The sequence below is a fragment of the Vanellus vanellus genome (genome assembly GCF_965231255.1).
Source record: "Vanellus vanellus genome assembly, chromosome: 1".
Classification (NCBI taxonomy): Eukaryota; Metazoa; Chordata; class Aves; order Charadriiformes; family Charadriidae; genus Vanellus; species Vanellus vanellus.
The window spans coordinates 67,361,883-67,374,024 of NC_138905.1; the positions used below are offsets into that span (position 1 = coordinate 67,361,883).

The 12,142-nt window shown below is 43.7% G+C and overlaps 1 protein-coding gene across 4 annotated transcripts in view; it reads left to right on the forward strand.

Moving 5' to 3' along the window:
- DENND5B (DENN domain containing 5B) overlaps positions 1 to 12,142 on the forward strand; it is a gene marked incomplete at its 5' end in the record, with an annotated part of 116,814 nt that overhangs the window by 13,488 nt on the left and 91,184 nt on the right. The window lies entirely within an intron of this gene.

Genomic DNA, 12,142 nt, shown 5'->3' on the forward strand with positions numbered 1-12,142 from the left:
CTCTTTCTTATGTTACTTCTACATATATTTTTCCAAGCAGTACTTAAGTGATTCCGTGTTAAAGTGAGCATTTTAAAATGCCCCTACATGTCACTAACAGTAGGAGAGCTGTGTTGTGTGGGTTTGACTGGCTGGGTTATTTAGGCATTTTGTTTCCCTGAATTTTCTCCACCTGAAAAGTGCTGTGATCTTCAGATGTGAAAGATTGACTCTTGGTTAGTTGCTGCTAGGCTATGCTGAGTCTTAGTACGTTAGAGAGAGGTTGGGGCCAAACCTCCCTCGGGGCCAGCCAAGTGCTGAGCCATCTTCTTTTGAGCGGATTCAATTACCTGGTTGGTAAAAGTGTGTAGAGGTCTCTGAGGGCTGATGATAATTTGTGGTCCAGAAAGTTTGGAAATTATCCTAGCCTTAAGAGAAACCATTTCAGGAGGCTACTTAGCTTTTTTAGGGTTGATTGTCTTATTCGCTTTCTGAATATGTTTAATAGAAAAGGGTTTGCAGCTAAATTTAAGCAAAATCTTGCATTCCAGACTTAAATTTCTGTTTTCCTTTCTTGCAGTTGCTTATTGAAAATTGTCTTGCTAATGCATTTAAATTCTACTCCTTAAAAATGTATTAGCTGGTTTATTTTGTGGGAGGTCATCAGTTTCACAATATTGTATAAAACTGAAACCAAATCCTCCTGTCTGCAGCTGCAGTGTTAAATAGAGCATCATTGTCATGTGGTGAGCATGGCTGTCAAAACACTTCGGGCAAAGTGGGTAACATGAACAGTTCTTCTACGTTAAATATTTATAGAAGAAAATGCAAACTCAGAAGGCTGCCAGCAGACAGCCGTATTGCTTAAATACATTGTTGTGTTGGTGAGGGCATGAATCTTCACGCTGCAGCTTTGGGAAAAAGACAGAGTTGTTTCTTCTGGCGCATGGGTTCAATGGTGTACTCTTTCTGCACATAAATATATATTCAAAGGAACTGGAAGTTTAAAACATCTGAGAAAAAACAATAGCTAAACATGAGAGATTTGCCAGCCAGCAGCTCCCGAAATGGTCTGTTCTCTTTGCCCACCGGTCTTCTGCTATAACACTCATAGCAAAAGCTCAGCACAAGCCCTCTCTTGCATGCCTAGCCTCAAGGACTGGCACGTCTTTATTTTGAGTCCTCTGGTGCAAACAGGTGGTGAACTACAAGTGGCGAGATACTGGGGAGAAAACCATGTAATTAAATCTGGCACTGTAGTATAATAAATCTCCATTGTATTCTTTAGCTTTCTAGATGCCTTTCGAGCAATACACAATGGATGTGATTAATGACTATTGTATTGTTTTAAATAATAAGCTTGAGCCTTCAGATAGGTGACATAATTTAGCTGTAACGAGCGTCAGCTTTGTGTGTTTGATCTCGACGCTTTGAATTTCAGCGTCATTGTTGCCATGTCCTTGAGAGATTGTTTTATGCCCAAGAAAACCAGTAAAGGGGGATGGGGGGCAATTTCTATGACAGTGTGAAGAATCCAGCCAATCCGTTGCTCTAAGGATGCTGAGGTTTTTTAGTATCTCATTTCTAAATATGCAAGATGAAAGCAGTTGGATCATTCATAAACTGGACCCACCGTTATGGAGAGAGATTTCTCTCTTTGGCAAAAGTATTCCTGGCTGGGAGGTGTCGGCTGACAGTACCAGTGATGGGTGTTTCCTTTTGTGTGTCAAGATGCACCAAATACCCATAGTGGGGGGGAGAGGCTTTTTGATCGTTTCCACACCATCGCCCCGTCCCTCACCTCCTCAGCAGGCTTCTCTGTTGTTTCCTCCCTTGAATGAATGCAGCAGCTCTTTGATATGAGCTCCTATCTCTTTGCGTTTCTCTCTCCATTGCCTGGGTTCAGCTGACACAGGAGAAAAAACATTATATTCTCTTCCCTGCAGCTACCTGTGAAGAGCTTTCTCCGTCTCTGTGCCGTGTATCTGCACAGCGCTTCGGCAGAGCTGGGAAGGGAGGGCTGAGAAACTACAAAGCACATCAGACCTAATTATTCAGCTAGCATAAGGCCCTTTTCTTTCCTGCTTGGGATATTCACTCTTGACTGTGCAGGCAGTTTGACTGACATGGTGTGCTGACTTCAAAGCCGTTGCACAGCGCCGCGTAAATGCTTCAAACCCAAATCCATCCTCCTTCGGGCAGACTGGCCCAAACGCGCTGCCCTAACGGCAGGGTTTGGCAGGGCTCGTGAGTGAAGGGTCAACGCAGGCTCTCCCCCCTGTCATTATTTTTGTGGGGATGGAAGGGAAAGGGATTTAAAATCCCTCACCCCTTCCTATTAAGTCTGACTCATTTTGTCTGGTTTAGCATTGTGGTAGAAAGAAACATAATGGATTTGTTAGGGTCAGTGCTTCACAATGTGACGGTTGACTTTGATGGGCAATAGGGCCTAGTTTGCCACTCCAGACAAAGGATTTGTAGGTCCTGCAGGCTGCCATCTGTTTCTAAAAGCAAGTTTTTGTAGAGAAAGGGATGCAGCTTGCATGCTGAAAAAGTTGTGTGGTGTTTTTTTTTTTTTTCTTGAGAACTGCTGAGCCTTTGTATTTGAGCTTTTAATTTCAAAACTAAACATGGTTTATTAATAGCAGGACTCCCCCTTTGCCCTCCCCCAGGCAAGCTGGACATCCAAATCTCATTAGTGATGAGTTGATGTCTTCTAAAATACTGGTATTTTAGAATACATGTACTCATCCCCCAAGTGCTCTATTCTTCTGTCCAACCCCCACCCAAGCTCTCTGAAATGCAATGTCTCGCTGCATTCAGGTTGTTTGCATTTATTCTGATACATAAGCTTATAAGGCACAGATTGGAGAAGAAGCAATGTCCAGCTGTCATTTGATTTTTTTTTTTTTTCACTTGTGCTGAAGTTTTGTCGTGTGCTCTCTTAAAAACAACAGAAAAAGCAGTTGATCATACTCTGCCCCTATAATCCAGGCTGGAAAGTCCTACTTCCCTGCAGTGATTTCACTGCAGAGTGTCTTACGTAAAATGGCCAACTGACCTGTGGGGCTTAGACATGCTGACAAGTACAGTATATTTATGTGCCATGTGTTAATGTGACTGTTAATTGATTGTTTCTGTGTATAACTACTGGAGGTAGCACAGAGCTGCACAATCCAGGTCTGGAGGGCAGGAAAGCATCCTGCTGCAGGACAGGACCTAGCAAAAATAATGAGCAAAGCTTCTACAGTTTTCTTCTTTCCAGCTGGAGACGAACAGGACTGCCAGCACAGATAAAGAGGTCCTGGCTCGCAATCCCGTCCTGCCCGTTTATTTAGCCAGTTGCTCTCCTGATGCAGTATAGGGGGGAGTTGCTCCACAGAATCATAGAATTGTCTAGGTTGGAAGGGACCTTTACTTCCAACCATCAACCTAACACTGCCAAAACCACCACTAAACCAGTGCTTCCTGGCATACTTATGGTGCATTTTCTTTTTTATTAAGGGGAGTGACTACTGTGGCTGCAGTGGCTGTACAGGTACACACATGCATCGCTGAATATGGGGCTGTATGTGCAACGCTTCCCTCGTTGTTGCAAGTGAGTTAATATGCCGCCGATGAATGCCACATTAAAAACGTGGTGGCAGCTAGAAGAGTCTGGCACCTTCCACTCTCCCCCAAACACAAAACCCCATGTACCATGCCAGAAATGCTTGCCTCTGTAGCCATCCCGGGCACCTCGGCACCCTCCTGCCAACCAGCGTTTGTCACCGACATTTTTTCTTTGTTTCTGCCGATTGCCACCCACTAGCCGAAAGCTGGCAAGCTGCGCGAGGACTTGTGCTCTCATTGCCGGAGTGCTGTGTTTCTGGCCACTCCTGGAATTAACCTTTTCTGCAAACTCGGTCCCGTCCCCGGTGAGTGGCGTGGGGCTGGGGGCTGGCACGGGAGAGCTGCCCTGCCCACCCTGCCTGCTGCTGGGCAGATGGAGACAGGGCCATTGACTGTCGAGCAGCCATGACCAGCTCCGATTCCCTGCCCCGGCTTTCCTCGCAGCTCTGTGCCTGAGCAAGGAGGGCTTTTCTTCGATGCAGGTAGCTGTGAATAGAGGAAGATTTTTTTTTTTTTTTTGAGGGAATTAAATGAATAAAGTGACCATCTTTGATGTGGTGGCCTGGTTGCATACCAAGCTGTCTGCCAGGCTTTCCTCCTAAGTCCGTTCATGGCTCCCACAGAGTAGCCCCTGGCTGCCTGTTGAAACCCCACCAGTGGTGTGGCCTTGCCTAGGTCAGTTCTCCCACGTCTTCCCAGCCTCCATGTTTATTCCCCAAGGGTAGGACACTTCAGGCTTCATCTTGAGAGGTGAAGACAGCACCATATTCTTTGGAGAGGAAGGATCCTCTCCTCTCATCCTCACACACAGCAGGAAAATTTTTGTCAGAGGCGGTTCTGCAGCTGGTGTGGAGCACTGGTGCGGAGGGAAGGCCACTTGCAGCAGAAGTCCTTGCCTCACTGCTGAGCAGCCGAGGCCTTATTGGTCTAAAGGGCATAACAAGCCTGGGAACACTCCAGATAGATACCTGAGGCCCAGAGAAGTGCCATTCCTGGTCAGTGGGTTAACTTAAATGGCAGTATACCCAACTCTTACAAAAAGACCAGACCTCATATGTAGTAGGCAGTCTGATTTCAGGCTGCTTCTACTAATATGGACTCCTAGGTGTTTTACCTGGACATTTGGTGGAGCTTAATTATCTTGCCAAGGTAAGGCTTGTCAGCTCCTTCCATGTCAAGTCCTAGCACCTATATGGGACTCTTGCAAATGTGCTTGAGGAAGCCCACCACTTGCATGCAGTTAACTAATTTACCAAAGCTGAGAATCTCTTGGTTCTCTTCCACTAAACTACAGGGTGACACAACAAGCTTCACTGAAATGTCTTCATTGGCTTAAGAGGAGCAGATTAAAATTGAAAGGGTTTCATTTAAGAAAACTTTTCATAATGGGATGCAGTAGTCAATGGTGTGTCAAGTAAGTCCGGGTGGTTGTGTTATTACTATATTTAAAATGAGCGTTGCGTTTAAGAAACCAACGTGCTCTTTATGGTCCATTTGTGGTCTGTGGGCTCTGGCAACATGTGTATGTACTGCTTCTTGGGTGCCACTGAACTTGCTGCAGTGGTAGCTGTACGATCCTCTGTGTCTTCTCTTTTTCTGTGGTGGTTGTATAGTCTACACCTTTAAAAAAAAAAAAAAATGGGGCGGGGGGTGTCGAGAGATACTTAAGTGAGCAAAAATAGTGGAAACACAATTTGTAGAAACAGCAGTTGATTTAGTTGGTGTAGCCAAAGAAGCTTTGGCTCTATCAGAGAAGAACTTTTCTGCTGTAGTTAATTGAATTTGCCAAGTTGGAACAAGCCCTGGCATAGCAGTTTCCACCCCGCCTTTGCTAGTCAGCAGCATTCAAAGCTGCAGAGAGGTGAAGAAAAATGCTGAGCAAATGCTGTATGAACTGGAGAGTCAGCACTGAAATGCTCTTGACCTGGTGGTGATGGTGGGTCATTTCCTTCTTCTGAGTCAGTTTGGGACATTTGGGCACGTGTCCAATTCACAAAAGTGAATTGCTTACTGCCGGCAGCATGGGTTGCTACCACAGGGATTTTCTTCCTTGCAGAGGTCTGTGTGTCCATCCAAGTGAGTGCCTGCACAAGCTGTGTTCCAGAGAATGCATCTGATCAGATCAAGACTTTACGGAGAAGGAAAACTTGGATTACTTGGAAGATGTGAGAGGAAGCGAAGTGTTTTCACATTCCATTACATAGTAACATTATTTGTGTCTGGAAGAATAAGGGTATCGTAGAGGAGCCTATATCCTGGATTTTAATCGTGACTTGGCATTGACTGTAGGTCCGAAGAGCTTTATGTTCTGTTTTTCCTGCAGTCTACTGGAAAAATCTGTTATTTGTACAGGGCAATGAAAGCATTGGCTATGAAAGCTGCAGTTATTTACACGTACAGTTGGATGGTTCTGAACTGGTTCAGTGCTGAGTGGTTTCAGCCTGCCTAGTGGGATGGCGGGGGACTAAGATCCTACCAAATTAGTCGTTGCTTTAATTAGGAAGGGGAGGAGTGGTGTGCAAATGAATGCCTTCCATTTGAGTTAATTTGGAGCCATGGATGTAGGAGCTGCTGCTTTTGTTTGATAAACTTGATAAACCTCATTTACTGTAACAGTGATTTCAATTGGAGGAAGATAAATTGAGGTGGAGAAGGAAGTTGGAGGGCACAGGCTCAAGCCTGAGCAGGAAGGTTGTTTTAATAACCTTGTAAAATGCATATTGCTTTGGTTTGGGATGAATGACAACTCTTCAAAGTTTTTAAGGTAAAAAGGCAGAGACCTCAAGTTCTTCAGGTATATTTGAATATAATATTTGCATATATTTGAGATGCCTCTGAGAAGCGAGCCAAATTTCAACCAACAGAGCAAGGCAGAAGACTATGTTACTTCCATGTGAAAAGAGGCAGGCTCTCTGCTGGGTTTGTGTTCTTGGTCCTAGAACAACAGCTTTCTGTTTGTGCTATCCAAAATACTGATTATTAAGATGTGCTGACAAAAAGAAGGAATTTAATACAGTCAGGGGAAGAGTGATGTAGTTTATCTGTGGGCATGGGTGTGCCTCTCTGTAGACGTGTGAGATTCCTGCCCTAGATTAAGGGAGATGGTGCATGTTTCTATTGGACCCAGAGGAAACGACTTTTAAGTGCAGGGAATAGTGTTTGGGGGGTGTGTGTGAAGAATAGGAGGCAATGAATACAAGTCTCTTTCTAATTTAAGGTTATCTTTTAGGTTTGGGTTGTGCTTTTTTTTTTTTTTTTTGTTTGGTGCACCACATTAAAATAGCCTAGATACAAAGCTTGAGGTCACAAAGCACACTAAAACTGGAATACAGACTGCTGTTTGGAAAAGTGAACTTGTAGAAATTTGTGGAGGAGAAGTCTGTGGCCTAAGAAATAGGCAAAACTAATGTGAGACCTGATAGTTTTTCCAGGTTGTAAGGAAAAAAAAAATATCAGAGCGATGAGTTGGTGATGCTGAAAGTCAAATCGTTTTACAACACTGTCAAAGATCCTTAAACCAAAGATGTCCAATGCCTGGGAGGCTGTGGGTGGTGGGAGCTGTTCTTTCTCCAGATCAGTGTCTGTCTGTGTGTGTACACAGATGTACATGCATATCAAGTTCCTCTTTTCCGTCACAGCTGAAGAGACCCCAAATAACACGAGTTATTCGAAAATGGACCTTCTGCAGGCTCACAGCTCTCTGTGACCCTTTTCCCCTCACTAAATGAGAATTCAGAGGAGTTTTCCGATAGTCATAAATGAGAGACGATGACCTTGATGGCCAAGAGGTGCAGATTCAAGAAGAATCATGGAAACTTAATGGCTTCTTGTGTGTGTTTTTTCTGTGTCAAATCTGAGAATTAGATAACTGTAATAGTCTTTTGCATGGGGTGTCCAGTCAGTGATCTGAGCAAAGAAGCCTACTTCATCTGGTGTCAGGGCCCTTGCAGATGAAGAATGTGCAATGGCTTCTTTTTAGGGTACATGACAACTGATTCTAATGTTTGCTCACGAGCCTCATTATTCCACAAGTCCTATTATTTCACCAGGAGTGATCCTCTAAATCTCTCCAAACTCTTCACTTATGGTAACGGTAGAATTTTCACACCTGCCACCTTCACTCTGTCCCTCAGTTCACTAACAGAAAGTTGTGGAAACATGAAACAAGAAATCAATCTTTTGGGGTTGTTTGGGTTTTTTTTTGTTGTTGTTGTTGCTGTGTGTTGGTTTTGTGTGTGTGTGTGTGTATATTAATGATGAGTCAAGATAATGTTCTTAACTTCCTTTGGACTCTGCATATAAAATTCATATTTCACAATCTATGTGGTAAAAAGATGTGGAAGTGCTTTGGATAAATGTTTCTAAGAGGATTTGTTGAGATAGGTGACATATAGGAATTACCCCATATATATAAATTTGTAGTACAAGATAAACTACCGTTAAACCTCTGACAGACGAAATCACAATATTTTTTTAATGGTGCAGCATTTACATTTTCTTCAGATATGGCTCTGATGCAGAGTCATTTAGCACAAGCTTATACAGAAGGCTGTTTTTTTTTGCTATGAAAGCACAAGCTCAGTTACATCACGGAATCACGGAGTTTCCAGAGTTGGAAGGGACCTCTAGAGATCATCTAGTCCAACTCCCCTGCCAAAGCAGGATTGCCTAGAGCACATTACTCAGGACTGCATCCAGGCGGGTCTTGAAAATCTCCTGAGAAGGGGAGATGAACAAAATGTTCCATAGTCTTAGAAGTGACTAGTGGCTGACAGCTGTCTTTTTCTTTCATTTTAAAGCTAGCAGGCAGCGTGTCATCAGCCAAGGTGTTACTTTTTAGGGCTGCGTGGTCTTTGTCCCTGCAATGCAGGTACTGCATAGTTCTGCAATGAGATGGGGGGCTTCTGAAATGGGCTGCAAAAATTGTCCTGCTCTTGTAGCAGTGCGTAAAGACCAAGTTAGCTTTTTTTGGTGCGGTGATGACTGTTACTGCAGCACCGGCAAAGTAGGGGCTTGAGAAAGCGGAGAGTTGCAACTGTTCATGACAAATTTTAGGGAGATGTGTGACTTGACTGGAACTGGCCTGTCTGGTGATGCTTAACTGCACAAAAAGACTTAGCTGAACTGTGATGCTAAAATTCTCATGGGTGGGAACACGGAACAGAGTTTGACAGTTTTCAAAGACTTACGGTCCATTTGCTGATATCTGAAATTCTTTCTTTCAAAAAAAATTTTCAAAACGTTTTTTCCTGTTCTTCAATCTTTGACTCATGTATTGAAGTATTAACAAAAAGGAAAGGTTTATCTGAGGGCCTGCAAGCTTTTTTTGCAAGAGTGAGTGTGGTGGGAGAGGCCTTGGAGGACTTGCTCTGGCAGAAGTAGATACCCTTCAGAAGAGTCCTCTGTTCTGCAAGCTTTGTCTTTCTCAACAATACTTAACCTGTATTGTAGGAAAACGTCTTAGAACTCTCTTTGCCATCTGTTTTACCTTGCTACATCTCCAAAGAAAAGTAGTTTCCTTTTTGAAACATAAAACTTTAATGTAAGGTGACTAATTGTGGTTGTTGCCATATGTTGTATTACTGAGTTAAATTTAGTTGGAAGGCTGAATTAAAAACTAGGTTGTCTCATTGAGGCAATCCCACGTGTTGATTAAGTAGCTTGAGCTGCAAATGCTGTTCCGTGCGGTGTGTCAGTGTCTGCCTAGATCACCAAAGGGTCACCCTGATGCCAAAGAGGATTCGGAGTGCTTTCTATTACCCATTAGTGGTGGCTAACTCATATATGGCAATTCCTGTCCTGGTCAGATGTACTGTCCATCTTATCTAATAGCTGGTATATGCTGTTGCTGTGGAATATGATTCATAGACAATGTAATAAAATAACTCTTCCTAAGGGGGCACATCTTCATGGTTACCCTTTGGAAAGGTTGATTCACATACTGAAATAGTAGGGAGCTTGTGTGTGTGCACGTACGTCCTTCTGCTGAGCCCAGTGCTCTGTGATGGGTCGACACAGGCAACGGCCAGTCAGCTTTTCATCCTCTACTGGTATCAATGGGTTTTTTTTGTTTGGTTGGCTCCTATGTACCCAGAGCATCTCCAGCCTGTGAAACAATTCCTGTGATGCCTGCATAACTTTGTTCAGTTTGTTTGATGGATGGATTTATCCCCATCACAGTATTACATTTCCATTGCAGCTTTCAACCTTATTTTGGAAAGTGGTTTAGTCGGTGGGGGGGGGGGGGGGGGAGTCATAGCTTGTTAGGACACGATGACATTTTTGGAAGTGAGAAGTATGTAGTTATTTGGATTGCTTCCTTGAGGCTGCCAGATTGACTTTCCGAAGACTGTACCAGTGCAGGCAGAACTGGTATTTTTGAAGAATATGCTTACTGCTCTTTTACACAATGTTAGGAAACTCTTCCACCTCAGGAAGGTGCTGTGTTCCTCCAATGGGCCAAAAAGCTGCAGCAGTGCATGCATGGCCCCTGAAAAGGACCCAGTACACCCCACTGTTCTGGAAACCTGCTTCAAGTGGTACAGCAACCTCTCAGTGCGTGGTTACTCATGCTCAACAGGCCACAGTCCTTCAAATTGAGGCAAGAATATGAAGAAATAAAATATTAAGCAAATTGAAGTTCAACGTAATCACTGCATTAATCAAAATTGCCCTGGTATTTAGTGCAAAAACAGTTGAAACAAAGTCATGGCCTCGTCAATATGGATTTCATTCATTTGCAAATGATTCCATCAATACTTTGCTCTTTGATGTGTTCATTTGATCCAGTTAATTTGTTATGTAGCTATTATTTCTCACCACACAGTCTCAGCCCTCCGTGGGAGGCAACTTGCTATGGCAAGACTCAGTTTATCAGCGTATTTGCTCACTGCAGGTCTGCCAATGAAGTATACGTGCAGTTGTTTATAGGGCTCAGGTTTGGGCTTGCCTATAGAAAATTCCTGGGAGAGCCCCCAGAATACTTCTAGGAAGAGCAAAAGAGTTTCAAAGCCGATTTTACTTTGTGTTTTTATGTTGTGGTTGGCTGAGGGTTCAGCGGATCTGCACCTCTGAGCACACAGGAAGCAGTGGCACAGGCTGACAGAAGTTTGGGGGTGCTCCCCTCCTGCATCCTGCGCCCAGGCTGCACGCTCTTCCCTGCCATTCCCTTCTCGTCCGTTCTTTTTAGGCAGTGTCCCTGAGGTGTCCCTCAAGAGGAGCAGTGATACTAAAACCTTGGCTTCTGAGGAGAATTGATGCCTGTGCATCGATGGGGTCAAGGAAGGAGAAAGTTGTCTTGCCAAAGCTCTCCTCACAAAGGGGTTGTTAAGTACTTTGGCTTCTTAAGGAAAGCTTAAGGTCCCACTACTTATTGTGGTTACCGACAACAAATCTCATGTGTTTAAAAAAAAAAAAAAAAAAAAAAAAAAGGGCTGAGAGGGAGAGAAGAAATCTGTTTGAAAGTTGTGTGAGCACCTGGCATGGGTAGGACTGGATGCTGTGTGACTTCTGAGTAGCTGCTCCTGGACTAGTCGTTGTTGATGAGAAGATTAAATATCCTTACGGTATAAAGCATAAGTTGATAAACCTTTTAAAAGTGATCCTGTGGTACATATTCCAAGGTCCTGTCGCAGCTTTGGTTTACAAGGACAAACTTCTGATTGTATTGCGAGGCAGGCAGTGGCTCTAAGAGGCTGCGTGAAGGAGTCACTGCTTTGCTGTATTTTGGAGAGCTGCAGTACCTGGCTAAATCAAAAGCTTTTGCAGGTTGCATAAACTATTTGGTACAGCATGGAAAAAAGCACACTGAAATATTAATGTACAACTTAAAATCTTGCTTTAAATGCATGTTAAACTTTAATTACAACAAGCATGGGTTAGACACCTCATTAAAATGTTAGAACTTGATGTTCAATGTGTGATTTCAAGCAGGAGATTATCCTGAAATATGCATGCAAACAGGATTTCCCCTGCCCTTCTCTGCCTTCAGAATAGTGGGGAGGAAGCATCAGGAAGTAAAGTTTGACATTAGCAGTGCCAGTTACGGGAATCTGCATGGATTGAAGTCACTAGGTTCATATCCATAAAACAGCTTGCCCCAGGAAGTAAAATGCAATTGCTCATCACCTTCTGCTTAATGAGGCCTGTAGATCTCTCTGACCCAATGAAAGCTGCAGAGCCCAAGAGAAACTTTGATTCTGTTGCGCAGTTACAAGGTTCAGCATGAAAGTGAAGACGTCTCTGTCCCCACTCCCAGGATTTGTCCCTGTATTTTATCCAACTGCAGGTGGGTCAGGCATTTCACCTTCCACCACTGAGCTCACCCCTGTGAGATGAGTGGTGTCACCAGGGAACTACAGAGTTACAGTCACCTTATGGGTCTTGTCTGTGGTCATTTTACAAGCTTCTTGGCTTAGCCAGGCATGACATTTTTCCTTTACTAAAGTGTTGTTGGTGGCATGGCACCATTTGAAGTAATGCATAGTCCTTAATGTAGGCTCTGAAGGACTGTAGGTGGTGATTGACTTGGTAATGCTTTGGAGCACCCCGT